The 13,831-nt window shown below is 37.5% G+C and overlaps 1 long non-coding RNA gene across 1 annotated transcript in view; it reads left to right on the forward strand.

Moving 5' to 3' along the window:
- Positions 1-11,347, forward strand: part of LOC123818120 — a 177,516-nt gene extending 166,169 nt beyond the window's left edge. Inside the window, exons 5-6 of the long non-coding RNA XR_006785574.1 lie at positions 10,881-11,027; positions 11,133-11,347. This is a non-coding gene — a long non-coding RNA (uncharacterized LOC123818120). The remainder of the gene's footprint in view (positions 1-10,880; positions 11,028-11,132) is intronic.
- The last annotated feature ends 2,484 nt before the right edge of the window (positions 11,348-13,831 follow it).

Raw genomic sequence — 13,831 nt, forward strand, 5'->3', positions numbered from 1 at the left:
GATTTCAAGGGGGGGGGTAATAAAAAATATGAACCAATCTTTTTTTTTAATTTCTCAAATATTGATTCAGTAGAAAAGTTAGAAATTTCCAGCAGTGGAACTGCCAGGTCAAAAGGCAGTTTCATTTTTAGTTTTTTGAGGAAATTCCATACTATTCTCCACAGTGGCTGCAGCAGAATCATTCCCTGAATCCAAAAGAACCTGTGCCCCCTAATGTTCATAGCAGCACAATTTACAATAGCCGAGTACTAAAAACAACCTAAGTGCCCATCAATAAATAAGAGGATAAAAAAACTATGGTACATTTACACAAGGGAATATTACGCAGCAGAAAGAAAGAAGTGCCTATCGTTTGTGACATCGTGGATGGAACTGGAGAGCATTATGCTAAGTGAAATAAGCCAGACGACGAAAGACAAATACCATATGATCTCACCTATAAGAGGAACCTAATCAAGGAAACAAACAAGCAAGCAAAATATAACCGGAGACATGGAAATAAAGAACAAACTGATAGTAACCAGAGCAGGTAGGGGATAACAGGGGAAAGAGGAAGGGTCATTAAAGAAAAAGTATAAAGGACCCATGGACGATTTCAAAGGTGGGTAGGATTGAGGGTGGGATGTAGGGGTGGGTGGGGTGGGGGAGTTTGGTGGGGGGAAAGTGAAGACAACTGAGCTTGAATGACAATAAGATAAAATAAAATAAAATAAAATAAAATAAAATAAAATAAAATAAAATAAAATAAAATAAGGTATGAAATAAATAGAATAAAAACTTAAAAAGGAAAAAAATTCTAAATCTCAATACTGCCTAGTTAATAAGAGCCATTCAGCTGTTTTAAAAAGAATTGAGTAACATCAAATATTATATAATCCGTCTTCAAAGAAAGATTAGAATGAGAAAAAGTTGAAAAATACTTGGGAAACTCTGAAGTGGTTCCTTCATCATTTCCAAATAATTACCTCCATTTATATCCCTTAGGAATCCTCCAGACAGCAGCAAGATCCACCAGCCTTTTCTGGGAAGGGAGAATCTGGGCTACTTGCTTGTGAGGAAGCATCTCTTTAAGAAAAAAAACCAAACAGAACATTTAAACTACTTCTACTAGTGATGTGACACACATAGCAAGTAGTTGCATGCTAATTCAGGCTATCACCTTTAATTAGGATTTGGGGAGGCTGAGTTCTTCAGTCTTTGGAAATGAGCACTCATGATCAAAGAGCTCCCTTGTTTAAATAATTTAAATAGATATCTATTTTAATTAAAGTAGATACTGAATATTGGATATGAAAATGGCTGCCTTTTTTTAACCTTTAGATTTAGCGGCTGCCAGTTAAATGAATAGGTCCCCGTACAGAAGGAAATAGCATCTGGCATAGTTCCTCTTAAAGGCTGAGGATCAGCACACACACAGCTGGAGACCTTCTGTGATTCCAACAGCTCCCTTGGATGGAGCAGGTGGGAGGAACCCCTTCCAGAGTCTCCTGTGGGTCACTGTACAAGTCTCAACAGCTGACAGAGGACAAACCAATATGGCTCAGAGGGAGGGCAGAGGACAGAGGGAGCCTGGATAACATAGAGCAAATTTTATTTTGTTATATTTTCTGATTTCCATGTGCCCGCAGACTTCCTTCTATTCCTCCTCCTCCTCCTTTTTAAATGTTTACAGATCCTGATTAAACTCACCAGTCCAAGGTGATTTCATTCATCTAGCATTTCATTGAAGTGGAAAGGATAGATTAAATTTCACTGCCACTAATTTTTCAGGTAAATTCCATTAATCAATGAAAATATTCATGAAAACCCATAAAAGTAAATCCAGGCAAATTCCCTTTTAGATGTTTATGAAAACCCATCAGCCTGCTGTGGCCCACCTCCTCTGAGGATTCCCCATGGATTCCCATTCACTGAATCAAATTTGCATCCTGCCCCTTTTGCATGCTCTGCTCTACATTTCCTTGGCTCCACAGGTCAAACTCCCTTGCTCTGAGTAAATTTTGACCATCCATTATCAACTTGACTCTTGGCACCTTCTTTGAGACGGGCTGTAACAGTTGCTTTTTGGCTTTATGTACTGCACATTTGGGCATGTGTGGCTCTGCCTTTCAATCACAGGTTCCCAATATAGGCTGCCTTCTTCTCTTCCCTACTTGGCCTTTACCTCATAGAAGGAGGATCTCATACAAAGGGGTCAGACACCATGTGAACAACAATTCTGTTACAGGAAAATAAAAATAAATAGAGGTTAGGGCTTCCACACAGTTAGATAAGGCACTGCAAGGAGAATATGGGCGGGACAGGCAGAGGCAGAGGATGGCAGACATGGGGAGGATGAGCAAAGTGTTTGAAAAGTGGCAGTGATTTAGGGTGGTTAATGTCATATGAATGTCAGAGGGTAGTGTGAACTTAACCATGGTAAAGGAGAAGAATAGACAAGAGGATGAAAGAAGTCTCAAAGCAGGAGACTTTAATGTGAGAAACATTAAACATTTTTTTCAAGACATCTAGGAGGTGGAGATACAGTTCAGCTGGGCTTCTGTTTTTCCTAATACCAGCCAATTGATGTGTGGCTGAATATAGAACTAATATATCCATGGCATGTGATGATAAGTTTGAAAATATTTTCTTTTAAAACTAAGCTGAAGTACTTGGTAATTCTGGGTGCAAAGTTTCTACTAAAATAAAAGTTAAATTTGTTTTAACAATTGCATTGGATTGCAAAATGAAGCTCAGCTGGCATATTCAACGTCAACTGCATACAAACATACCACATGACCTTGCATTAGAACAAGCCTCTCAAATGACTGACTGTACTATAAACTGAGCAAGAATCAGGTTCTTCTCTAAATGTCAATATCAGACAGGTATCAAGATTACCGTGTTCCCACTGGAGCTCAGGAAAACACTGACACTAGAAATAAATAGGTCATTCTCTGTTACTGCTCAGAAGCTCAGCTTCATCCTTTGCTTTGCCACAGTGAATTTCATAATAAAATTTTAACAAAAGTAAAGAGCAAGTCAGGCCTATTCATATATGGTTCAGAATAATTGTTTTCTATAATGGTCCTACCTCTGAAAACACTGGTACACACATATACCTGTCAGAGAAGGATTCGTTCTGTGAGGGAAAAGGACCAACTCTGCAGGTTCATACCTCCCGTTCTTGGGGAATATTAAGAGATAAAAGTTGACTGTGTGTTCCCTGAACACTCCCATAGCCATTTGAGCTTTTTACACCTAAGACAGCTCTCTTCCTCACTTTTTTTGCTACTACCCTTTCCCAAATTCCATGACTATTATACCTCTATTGGACATCGGAAGGAAAGAATAAGAGCTGTAGTGCTTAAATGGTGTCACCTCACTGCAGAAGAGCCCTACCTCACAGAAGAGGATGATTGAGTATTTGGCCAAAATAGTTTTCTCTAATCCCTGCAATAGACAAAGTTTGGAGGATGTCATAATCTGCCACCTTGTACACTTTGCAGAGTGACCCCTTATTTTTGTTCTTTGTGGATGGATCTACTTTGGCTCAGTGCTGTAGTCCAGCCCCAAATCCCTTGCATGGAGATTCTGAGCTGAATCCAACATATCAGAGGCTATTAATCCATCTTGCATTCTCTATATACCCTGACATGTCTCTTTTTTTCTTTTGGATTCTAAAGAAAACTTTGAAGTAGACAGAGCCAAGTGATGGGTGATAAGTGACCAAGGGAACATCGAGATATTTCTTTGTGAGTGCCTCACCCCAAAGACACAGGAAAGCCAAAGTAAGGACCTCTGTGGATAGCAGACCCCGGGTCTGTATAATATGAGCAGCTGGCCTTGGGACTCTGAATTCCTCCTAAAATGCACTGTTTTGAGCATGTGGTAGTTCAGTAATAATATTCTTTGGCGATAACAGTGTGATAACACAAATCCAGGTCCCCGACTAAAGCAGAAAACTTGTCTGCTGGTACTGCTCACCTTTGGGAAGATTATTCTGCCACGTGCCTGTTTACAGTTTTGAATAACTAGCCATAGTTCTTCCCAGTTCTGTTACAGTGCACACACCACCAGGATTCATTGCCTTTGACAGGAATTAGAACCAGTGGAGTCCTCTAAGACATTACTGTCACAATGATGCCACAGAGCTTTAGACATTTTGTTTGTTTATTAGCTTGTGTATGTGTAGCACTAGATGCTTGCTTTATTTCATTCCCTCTGTTTTGCAATAAACTATCGTGGCAGGGATGGCCTTTTTTCCTGCATTGCTTGTAAGTATGCCCTGGAGCAAATAAGCATGAGCATGTCCAATGAATATGGTGAGATAACTGTGTCAAATGCTGCTGGAGAAAGGCTGGTACATGTCTATTGGCAAAGAAGTCTGAGGCTCCCATATTAATAAGTATGTGGTGTGTGTGTATGCATACATGCATGTGTATGTGGGTGTGTGTGTATGAAGGAGAGGGAGAGGGGAAAGAGAAATTTCTGTGGGGCATATATTGTATGCTTTCATTCATTCATTCATGCAACAGGTATTTTCTGAGCCAATGTGCCAGGTGCAGAGGATAACATGAAGAAAAAATTAAAGTGACTATCCATACCCTTATAGAGCTTATAATCTAATAAGAAATAAAGATATTACTTATATGATAGGCAGTATCAGTTGGAAAGGAAATATAGTGTGCTGAGTAATATTAGGTTAAGTAATAATGAAATGAATTTGGCTAGAAGTTTTGGAAAGCAAAGTTATAATTATGTGCTCAAGCATATTTAAGGATATTGTAGATATTATATTTTCTTGATAAAAGCAGAATCTATCAAGTCAGTAGAATTAGAAGAAATTGTTTTTGTAAGAGGAAGAATAAATCTTGGATCATCAAAATATTTAGAAATTAAAATAAAATAAATCTGTACAAATGGGACCATGCTGGGTAGCTCAGTTAGTTGGATCATTGCCCCCATATACCAAGGCTGTGGATTTTATTCTAACAGGCCATATACAAGATCAGCCAATGAATGCATAATAAGTGGAACATCGGTATTTCCCTCCCTCTCTTTCTCTCTTCCTTCTTCTCTTTCTAAAATCAATAAATTTTTTAAAACATTAAAAAAAAAGTATAAGTGGTACTGCACTTACCTTAACAAGAGAAACACTGAGGTAGAGTGTGCAGGAGTTTGGGCAGGGCTAGAGAAAGAAATCAAATGGTGATGGGCTAGGTAGATGAGTGAAAGAAACATGCAAAGCTTGCATGCTTAAGGATCTATTGAGCTTGGTGAATGTCATTGTGTCCCCTGCTTATGCACCATACGGCATAGGCATTATTAGCCTGACTAGAGAAACTTGTCTGCTCCACCAGCCAGCTTTTTTGACTCTTTTCTATGAGGAATTTCTGATACTGAGAGGAGGCAGAGGTCATTTTCTAGGTGGTGTTATTGAAATAGTTAGGGCTGGTAGCTATTTCGGAAGCCTGATGTTTCAATTGCTCTTCAAACCCCTTGTCTCCCAAAAGAGGATGGAGTGGACACTGTGAAGGGCAAAGAATGGATACATACAGGGTGGGGCAAAAATAGATTTACATTTTTCCTGTAGAAAATAATAATACAAGAATAAACTCTACTTTATATACTCACAGACCTACTTTTACCCTATCTTGTAGATGAAGGAGCCAAAATCTTAATAAGATGATCCTGTAAGCAGAAAGAGCTACACAAAGTTAGGAAGGTCAGCATCTTGGTAAAAGGATATAAAAGATTTGGTGGACTGACTAAAACTGAGATGTAGATGCCCTCCAACTCAGTAATATGAACTGCCACCTTAGTCAATTCAGGAGGCTATCACAAATTCCTGTAGACTGGGTGTCTTAACAACAGAATTTTCTTTCTCACAGTTGTGGAGGCTGGAAAGTCCCAGATCAAGGTGCCAGGTGATTCAGTTCCTGATGAGGGTCTGCTTTCTGACTTGCCAGACCGCTGCCTTCCTACTGTGTGCTCACAGCTTCCACTGTGTGCTTGTATAACAGACAGAGAGCAAAGATCTGGTTTATTTCTATTAGTTCACTAACCCCATCCTGTGGTCCCCACACTCACGACCTCATCTAAACCTGACTACCACCTAAAGGCCCCACCTCCAAGTTAGGTGGTTTCAACATATGAATGTTGCGGGACACAATATTCAGTCCATAGCAACTGCAGTAAGTATTTTTGCCTAAGTGACCTGACATGGAGTCACTTCAGCAGCATAGTCACTGTATTTATATGTCTGTATCTAGAATAAACTATTTGTTGTCTCCCAATATCTCATTTTCTGTTGTTCAAAAATAATGGAATACCTAATATTTAGAAGTTAGTTGTTCAATTTCCACATATTTTATGATTTTCTGGATAGTTTTCAAATTGATTTCTAGTTAATTGTGTTATGGTCTGAGTACACATGAGACCTGTCCAGAAAGTATCCAGCCACATACTATGAAAAATGAGACATTATTGAAGAAGATACAAGATACATTGCACATAGTACAATGACACCTCAGTCCCCTTTAAAGTAGGCACCTTGGACCTCACACAGTGTCTCTTTCACTGTTCAAAACACTCTGCAAAATCATTTGTTAGAATTGCCATCAGCTGCCCTGTTGTATTACCCAGAATCTCATCTACAGTCTTAAATCTTTTCCTTTCAAAGGTGATTTTAGTTTGGGGAAAAGCCAGAAGTCTTTGTTGCTTGCAGCCTGCACACATTTGACATTCTCAAGTGTTCTGCTTGTTGCAGGCTGTGGATCACTTTCAACAGTTTCTCAACTATCTTTGAAGCGTTTGTTCCACACTTTTATTTGCACTCATTACATTGTCTCCAAAAGCTTTCTGAATCATCCAAAAAGTTTCCACAGGGGAATGTTCAAGCTTAATACAAAATTTGATGCAGATTCATTGCTGTAATCACTCAGTCACCTTTAATGAGATGGCCATACAGTATACATGCCCACTTAATGGTGTCTACTGTCCCCACTCACTAGAACAACTTTTAATACCCCTTTCAAACACTTTCATGATTGAGCTAGAACTTATACATCAAATAATTTAGTAGCACTCCACAATAGTTAAAGTTCTTCATAACAGTATAATTCCAGATTCCTTCCTTTCATTTTCTGTGCTGTTGCCATATATTTTACTTTTAGATATGCTATAAACACAAAATATGTTGATATTATTTTGCTTTAGGCAGTCATTTCTCTTTTATGACCAATTTAAAAATAAGACAAAATGATCTTTATTCTGAGTTGACTTTTTTTTTTTACTTTCATCACGTTAAAAAATGTAACTCCATTTCCCTCTGGTTTGAGTAGTTTCTAATGATAAGTCTGTAATTTTCCTTCTGTATGTAATATGTCTTTTATCTCCAGTCACCTTCAAGATCTTCTCTTTGTCTTTGGTTTTCAGTAGTTTGGATATAATATTCCTAGGTGTTTTTGTTCACTGGGTTGCTTATTTGTTAGTTTATGTTTCTATTTATCCTGCTTGATGTTCTCAGTTGAACTTCTTGGATCTATCATTTTAGGTATCTTATTCATTTTGGAATTTCTCAACAAGTATTTCTTTAAATATTTCCTGTACTTCTCTCTCTCTCTCTTTCTCCCCATATATATATATTTTTTCCTCTGTGTTTTACTTTGAATAATTTATACTGACTCATGTTTAAGTTCATTGTTTCTTTCCACAGCTATATTGAATCTACCAATAAGCCCACTGAAAACATTCTTTGTCACTCTGCTTTTCATATCTAGCATTGATGTTTATTTCTCATATTTTTATCTCTGCTCAGTTACTAACTGATCTGACATGTTGCTCACCATGTCTTTAGAACTTTTACCATATGATGATATAAATACTATACTGGATACATCTACACCTGTGCATACCTGAGTCTGGTTCTGTTGACTGCTTCATCTCTTTAGATTTTTATGTGTGTTTTTGTATGCCTCACAATTTTTTGTTGAAAGATGGAATTGACCATTTTGTGTAGGACAGTGGAGTTTGAGGTAAAAAGGAAATACTTAGGCCTATAAATGAACACATGTCTTCTGGCAGGCTTAGTGTGATATGTGCATGCATCTGTCTGAGGTAGGGATGGTTGAGTCATTACTGTTATGAGTTTAGATGGATTTTGGAGTTGTGGTGATAATGACTGTCATATAACATAGGCTTCAACTTATCTAGGATTACTTTTTATTTAGCACGTGGACTGGTTTGCCAGAGGGATTTTCTAAAATATCTGCTCCATTCTGATTTTTCAGTGTTCCCTTTGATCTCTTCCTCAAAAAGGGTCTCTCTGCATGCCGTATTCCCTCCTCATGAAATAAACTGCTCTTGCTTGTTACTCAGTGCTCATTAGCCTGGTGAGTGAGTTGTTTGCATTCTCTGTTATTTCAAGTCTTAGTCTTAGGCAGGCACTGTGTTCCAGAGTCTTGGGCCTTCCTCAATGATGGTACTCCACTCCTAACTGTAGATTTGAGCCAAGCAGGTATTTCTTCTATACCTCTCTCAGATGTAGAGGGTTTTGTTTTGTCCCCTTCAATAGTGTAAGTCTCTTATTTCACAGAAGATATAAGGGAAAATGATTTGTGCTTCACCTCAGTGCCCTTGCTGCTCCAGGCCTACTTCACAATTGACACATTTTTTTAGGACACTTGTTGATCTTTTGTGTGAGCTCCTGGTCCTTTGCAGAAAAGCCTATGATGAGTGCAAGTTCTCTGTGAGTTTGTGTCCTCCAGATTCTATATTCTTTTGCCAGCTCACAGTTGGCATGCAGCAGTTCATTAAAAAATTAAGTTGAAGCTTGGATGGAGCTGGAAAGCATTATGCTAAGCGAAATAAGCCAGGCAGTGAAAGACAAATACCATATAATCTCACCTTTAACAGAAACCTAAACAACAAAACAAAGAAACAAGCAAAATATAACCGAAGTCACTGAAATAGAGGACAGACTGACAGTGACTAGAGGGGAGAGAAGAGGGAATCTCAGGGGAGAATGGGTAGGGTTTACAGGAACAAATTTAAAGAACACATGGACAAAAACTAGGGGGAGGGTAGTAATGGGAGGGAAGTGGGGAGGGTTGGGTGGGTGGGCTGGAATGGGAGTAAAAGGGAGAAAACTGTACTTGAACAAAGATTAAAATTTAAAAAAATTAAGTTGAACTTTTACCTGTGAAGATGGTATCTATCTCATATATAAGCAAGTGCTCATGTCCTAACTCTTCTTGGATGGCTAACCTTACATTTCAGGTAGGTTGGCTATCATCAGTTTTCTGAAGGGCTCAGAAAAGTTATGAATTTTCAGATTGTTTAGCATTTCTGCTGCTGCAGTTGTTATTGTTATCTGCTCCTGTAAATACAGGAGGGGTGCTCTTTACAATATTCTATGTCCTAAGTGCAAACTTAAAGTCCCGGAATACACAATATTTAGCTGGGCATGTGACCAGTTGGTATCAAGACCCCATTTCCTGGCCTCTCTTATGGCCAAATCTGTACAATTACGTGTAGCAAGGAAGTTATGAAATGGCAGCAAATATTCTTAAAGGGAGAGGAAACATGCTCTTTTCCTTCCCTTTCCTTATTCTGCCATCTGGCAGCATGATGTTGACTTAAGAAAAGAACCCAATCATAGTATTATAACAAGATAGAAGGTACGTCATACAAGCATTAGGTTGCCTACATGGATATTCACCTGAGAGGGGAAAAAATTAATGAAATAACCTTTAACTTGTTTAATTTACTATTTTCTTTAATTGATGAAGCTAATTCTAATATGTGAGGAGGGACTCAAAAAACCCGGAATTATCCTCTTCTGCTAGTACAGGTGTTGTTATGAGAGGCTGTGTTCTGCTTTAGCAAATTTTCTTTGAAGGCTCTTTCATCATGTTTGCCGATTTAATGATGGGTGATTTATGAGCACACATACTCTCCCCATATTGAGTGTTCAGCAATTTTTGACCCCTGTGCCCCACTCTCCCTATTCACTTGATCTCACCTCAAGTGATATTTTTTTGTTTACCCAGATGTAAAAAGTCCTCAAAGGGAACATTTTGCTGATAAAGAAGAGGTGAAACAAAAAACAGCAGAAGAACTAAATAAAAGGCATCAAAACTGTTGAGTTCAAAGACTGTTTTGAGCAGTACAAAAAAATCTCAATAGGTGTATTGCATCAAATGCAGAATATTTGAAGGTAACTGAAGTTTAAATGTGTAAGAACAAGTACTCAGTTCTTTATAAATAAATTCCAGGGTTTTTTGGGTCCCCCCTCATACAAATTTTACAAATATTCAGTGATGAACAACTGGCATCAAGATGAGGCAACTTTCTGGTGCCAGTCTACTTGTTATCAGATCTGGTGCAATAGACTTCCTCTCTCTCCATCCTCTCATCTTTAACACCCAGAATCTAGCTCAGGGGCTCACTCATCACTGGTGCTCGATAAATATACAATAATGAAAAATATAGGTGTACCATCTGACTATGACTTATCCTGACTGCATATTTGCACTGCTATTTTTTATATTCTTTTTTGTATTCTTTTATATAATTATGATTTATAAGCACCTCCTCGCCTGTACCATTCAACCCCACCTTCAATCTTCAGAGATACATTATTAACAGGATGAATTATTGTTCTTTCCTTTGGTTTTTTACCCTCTTCGGAATATAAAGGGAGCTGAAAAGGCAAGGACATGTCTATAAGGGAGAGGAAGAGAAGAAGCCAGGAGGTAAAAAAATCACAACTGAAAAAACAACCCCCGATGAATAACAGGTGGCACCAGGTCATCTATGGGGATAACTTGTTGATTCTGGTCGAGTGTTGGGCTGTAAAAGTGTTCTTGAAAGAAATATTTCCTTTTATTTTCCAGAAAGCTACTATCTTTCAGTTATTTATATCCCATGCCAAAGAGGAAAACAGTATGACAGTTCTGCAATCTGTCACTGGACCTAGTGCAAATGCTGGAAGATCCTACCAAGTAGCCAAATGTGGCCTGAAAGCACCTGTGCCATTTTGGGTAAACTCAAAGTTTCTCAAGACCAGGATCTATATGCCATCTGTTTAAATTTCAAATGTCATACCATAAGGAACATAATATGTGAGATATTTCTTACACCTACAGCTGCTGTTACTGCAAAAATACCAGAAACTAGCAACTTCATGGATTTAATTGGAAATGAAGGAACTGTATTGAGAAATAACATCTCTCCATGTAAGAAGTGAAGAAAAGGCATGTTTCTCTTTTCTGTGTATTATTAGAACGTGTCTGCCTTCCTCAGCACATCAGCACTAATGATGCTGAAGTCCATAAAAGATAATTGCCTTGAGTCATCCTCTAGCCCCAGAGAAGGTAAGATTAATAAAGAACATTTGTTATAATTTTGCATCCAATTTATGTAATGGAACACATAATAAATAACCACATTTAACACAAGTATTCATCAAAGTCAATTTACACATCTATTTGTTCACTATATGTTAAACTGAATATTTATAAGAATAAGTTGGTTTCTTTCTCTTTTTCCATTTCTCTCTGTGAAAGTAAAAATTATTGTTAGATATGGTAATTTTTGGCCTTTATACAGGCAGCATTGATAGTGATATATGTGACTTCTTAGCTGTTGCTACATGATGTATAGTTTTGCACAGCATGTTACTTCTATCTGGACTAGGTGGAAAGTATTGTTTTAAAAATATAAAACCATTGTTGATAGCCTATTCTTTTCTCAGTAACTTGTCACTTCAGTTGAACATAGTTTATAAGAGAAGTTGTGAATTTCCATGGACTGCCACCTCTTAATTACTTACAGTAAAGGGGACAGAGGCAGTCCAGTGCATTAAATTGACAGAGTATCTCCAAGCATTTTTTAAAGCCATTTTCAATGTACCCTAGTTCCAAGCTTTAGCCAATGTCATCCCTTTTTCCATTTTTTACCTACCTGCTTCTGCAAGGATAAGATGACTCTCACCCATGTATACCCTAGAAAATGCAGCCACTACACAGTCGTTTACAAACCTGCAGAGCAGAAACAAATGGATCCACAATCTTACACTGACACAGAATAATTGAGGTCAGAATTATTGGTAATGTCTGTAAGGAACTTCTACAAGAAAAAGATCAAGGCCATAAATGCTTGGTGGTTCCCACTGTTGTTGGCTGAATAATGGCCCCCTGGACAGGTCCATATCCCAATCTCCTCCTGGAGCCTACGAATGTGTTATCTTACATGGCAAAAGGTAATTGGCAGATGTAATTAAATCAAGGTTCTTGAGATGAGGAGATTATCCTGGCTTATCCAGATGGCCCCAGTGTAATTATAAGGTTCCTTGTGTGAAGGAGGTGGGAGGGTTAGAGTTAGAAAGATGGAATCATGAAAATAGAAGGAGAGGTGGGAGTGATGCAAGGTCATGAGCCAAGGCATATGAGCAGCTTCTAGAAGCTGGAAAAGGCAAAGAAACAGATTTTCCCCTAGAGGTGCCAGAAGGAATGGAGTGCTGCCAACAACTTGATTCTAGCCCACTGAGACTGCTTTTGGATTTCTGACTTCCTGAAGTATAAGGTAATAAATTTGTGTTGTTTTAAGCCACTAAATTTTCCATAATTTTTGTAGTAGCAACAAGAAACTAATGTATCCATGAAGCCTGAATAGTACTTATAAAATTTTTGTTCCAGAATAAAGAGCCATCTCTTTAAGAAAAGTGAACAAAATCAAAACTTAAGGATTTGAATTAGTGAGAAATTATTTGAAAATGTAATGACTACTTTGCATAACCAAGAGGTCATGTCACTTTTTCTTTAGTATAATTCATACTTCCTAGTAGACAAAAATTTGCAAGAACACGTGTATGACACAAAGGAGTATCCATCTGTAAAAGTAACTGTATTTATACCTGCATTCTTCTTTTAAATATTTGAACAGAACCATGTATTTTTGTTCAGATGTATAAAAATATTCCCATGATGTAAGTTCCTCAGATGAAGACTTACGGAAGGGTATAAATGATATTTTGGATCAAAGTCCCAATTTGAAGAACATATTTAATGAGGTTTCTGGGAGTTGATACTGTCATTGTAACAAAGACATCATATTCGGGGTTATATGTGATTGAACTCTCTTCCCTTCCAGCCCTTGTTTTCAGCCTTAGAAATTTATTCGTACCACAAGGGCAATGCCTAAATTTTCTTTAAGTTATCTCTTGCCTCTACTTTGGGAACATTATTTCCTAAGAGATAAAATGCTAGGGTTTAAAAAAATAAATGCAATAAATTATATTCTAATTTATAACCTGAATATGCCTTATAATGCCAAATTTTGCCTGTTATTTATCTCTTGCTCTCATGGTATGAACCACAATTTACTGCTTGTCTTTCTTTGCTAATAGTATTATGCATTTTAGTCTTATTTCCCTCCAAAGAGGTAAAGTTCCTTAAAGATATAGACCCTGTTTTCTGAGTCCTTAAGAAGCCCTCTGTAAATTTATGATTCATTAAAAATAGACTCTGTTTTATTTAAACCAAAATTATATCAGTGCTTTTGTCTGGGATCAGTAATTAATTGTTCTTTCAGCCTAATGATATAAAGGTTAAATGCCTGAAACAAATAACTTCTCTAGGAATAAGTTTCACATAGGCACTTTCTTTTTCTGGATTTATATTAATTTTCTTTTACTTTTATACCTCAAGGAAAGGGTATAACTGTATTAAAAAGTATCTTAAAAGTAAGTTTTATTTTCCCTTGAAAAGGAATGGATGTGTATTGTTCTTCTTTATCCTTATTTCAATATTATTATGGCACAGAAGTGACATGTTGACTTCTAACA

This window comes from Phyllostomus hastatus, unplaced genomic scaffold, assembly GCF_019186645.2.
Source record: "Phyllostomus hastatus isolate PE091 unplaced genomic scaffold, TTU_PhHast_1.1 phas_contig_254, whole genome shotgun sequence".
In the NCBI taxonomy this organism is placed as follows: Eukaryota; Metazoa; Chordata; class Mammalia; order Chiroptera; family Phyllostomidae; genus Phyllostomus; species Phyllostomus hastatus.